The sequence below is a fragment of the Muntiacus reevesi genome, chromosome 21 (genome assembly GCF_963930625.1).
Source record: "Muntiacus reevesi chromosome 21, mMunRee1.1, whole genome shotgun sequence".
In the NCBI taxonomy this organism is placed as follows: Eukaryota; Metazoa; Chordata; class Mammalia; order Artiodactyla; family Cervidae; genus Muntiacus; species Muntiacus reevesi.
The window spans coordinates 43,416,306-43,418,860 of NC_089269.1; the positions used below are offsets into that span (position 1 = coordinate 43,416,306).

The 2,555-nt window shown below is 37.0% G+C and overlaps 1 long non-coding RNA gene across 1 annotated transcript; it reads left to right on the top strand.

The window, feature by feature from the left end:
* Window positions 1-270: 270 nt before the first annotated feature.
* Window positions 271-2,296, top strand: LOC136152386 (uncharacterized). Its single transcript, XR_010660204.1, has 3 exons — window positions 271-524; window positions 1,639-1,658; window positions 2,176-2,296. It is a non-coding gene; the product is annotated as an uncharacterized lncRNA (long non-coding RNA).
* Window positions 2,297-2,555: the final 259 nt, after the last annotated feature.

A 2,555-nucleotide genomic window follows, 5' to 3' on the forward strand; every position in this document is an offset into this window, starting at 1 on the left:
TGTTTATTGAGATAATACATTGTTTTCCCCTTTTTCTTTTAGTATGATGAGTAACCTGGATTGCTATTGAATTATTAACCAATCTTGCATTCCTGTGCTAAACCAATCAGTTATTCTGTGTTAACTTAGGTTTGCTACAACAATTAAAAAGTTAACCCGATAACTGATTGGTTTATCACAGGAATGCAAGATTGGTTAATAACTAGTTGGGAAGATCCACAGGAGAAAGGGATAGGCTACCCACTCCATTTTTCTTGGGCTTCCCTTGTGGCTCAGCTGGTAAAGAATCTACTTGCAGTGGAGGAAACCTGGATTTGGAAGATCCCCTGGAGAAGGGAAAGGCTACCCACCAGTATTCTGGCCTGGAGAATTCCATGGACTATACAGCCCGTGGTATCACAAAGAGTCTGACAGGACTTTCAGTTTCACTTAGGTTTGCTAATCTTTGATGTTTCTGTGTTTAGAAACTTGGTAGTTTTCTTATAATATCTCTGTTCTGGGAACCTGAACAAAACAATTGTAAAGTAAGTTGGGAATTGTTCCCTTCTCTTCTAATTTCTGGGTTTATGTAAGATTATATTTTCTTCCTTCAGTGTTCCATAGAATTCACCGTTACAACCATTTGAGCCAAAGTCAGGTTTTTTTGTTTTTTTTTTTCTGGACGCTTCTCTTTTTCACTGGTTTTCAATAATGTATGTGACTAAGATATGACTTCTTGTGGTTTTCTTTGTCTTTATCCTGTTTTTTGAATTTCCTGGTTCTGTGGATTTATAGAAGTATTACTCAAAGAGTACAAAGTTTGAGTTATGTAAGTCCTAGAAATCTGCTGTATAGCATAGTGCCTTTAATTAATAATATAAAATTTATTGGAAACTAAAAATTTCTATGACAGTAAAGCTTTTTGTCGTATCAGAAAAATAATATAAATAAATAAAGAAGGTAGCAGGAACATTTTGGAGGTGATAGGCATATTTATGGCATAGATTGTGGTGACAATTTCATGGATATATACTTATCTCCAAACTCATTAGGTCTGTTGTCCATTTTTGTTATTCTGTTGATCAGTTGTGTCCGATTCTGAGACCCCGTAGACTGCATCATGCCAAGCTTTCCTGTCCTTCACTATCTCTTGGAGTCTCTTGAAACTCATTTCCATTAACTCACTGATGCCACCCAACCATTTCATCCTCTGTTATCCCCTTCTCCTCCTGCCTTCAATCTTTCCCAGCTTCAGGGTCTTTTCTAATGAGTCAGCTCTTTGTAGCAGTTGGCCAAAATATTGGAGTTTCAGCTTCAGCATCAGTCCTTTCAGTCAATATTCAGGGTTGGATTTCCTTTAGAATGGACTGGTTGGATCTTCTTGCAGCCCAAGGGACTCGCGAGAGTCATCTCTAACACCACAGTTTGAAAGCATCAATTCTTTGGTGCTCAGCCTTCTTTATAGTCTACCTCTCACATTGGTATGGTATTGATTACTGGAAAAGCCATAGTTTTGACTATACAGACCTTTACATTAAATATGTATTGCTTTGGGTTGGTCAATCATACCTCTATAAAGTGGTTTTAAAGACATTCTGAAATTTTGCCTGTTCTCTCTCTTTTTTTCCCTGTTAATCTGTCTCCTCTCCTCTTTTTCAGGAATCCCTCTGGTTCTGCAGGTAAGTGAGTTTCTGTTTACTTACTTTTCAAACGTTTTCTCCTCAGTACTTTAGTTTCCACTTTTACTATGTCTTCAAGCTTATTAACCCTTTTATCCCCTCTCTCTAATCTGCAATTAAGTCCTTCCTGTTAAATTTTCCTCTCAGATATTGTTTGTCAGCCTTATAAGCCATATTTCTTTTTTTAATCTTTCATTTCTCTCCTCATTAGATTCTTGTTTTCATTTAAATCCTTAAGAGTATTTATAACATTGTTTTAATGGATTTGTCTGCTAGCTGCATTGCTTCTGTCATTTCTCAGTTCTTTGCTATTAACAAGCATTTCTCCTGACAATGAGCTTCAACAATGAGCTTCATTTTCCTGCTTCACGTTTAGAGAAAAATTTAAGTGATTATAGTCATTGTGAATATTGTTCTGATAAGTGCATAGAATTTTCTGTCTTCATTTAGAGAGGACTGAAGTATATTTTGACAGGAAATTTAATTGCTTTTGAATTAGTTTGAGCTTACCTTTCAGCTTTTTAAGAGTGACATGGGATAGATCTACCATGAAGACTTCTGGGGTCTCTATCGAATATCTCAGATACTCAATACCTTCAGTTTGGGTAGCCAATACAAGATAGTGTCCCATCTCTGAGTGAGTTTTTTTTTTAATTTATTCAGTTTGCAGTTCTCTTGTAGCTGATCATTTTTGCCCAGCTTCTTAGGCATTTCCCCCACACACTGCTTAGTTTTACCTTTCATGTGTTGCTTAGTATTAAGTGAAAGTCTCAGGAGGCCAATGCCTGTTCCTGGAGCTGTTTCTCTGGGAGCGTTCTCATCTTTTGTATTCTGCTTTGCAAATCCAGCTTTCTCAGCCTCTGAGGACTTTAATCTCTACCCCAACAGCTCAGCAGG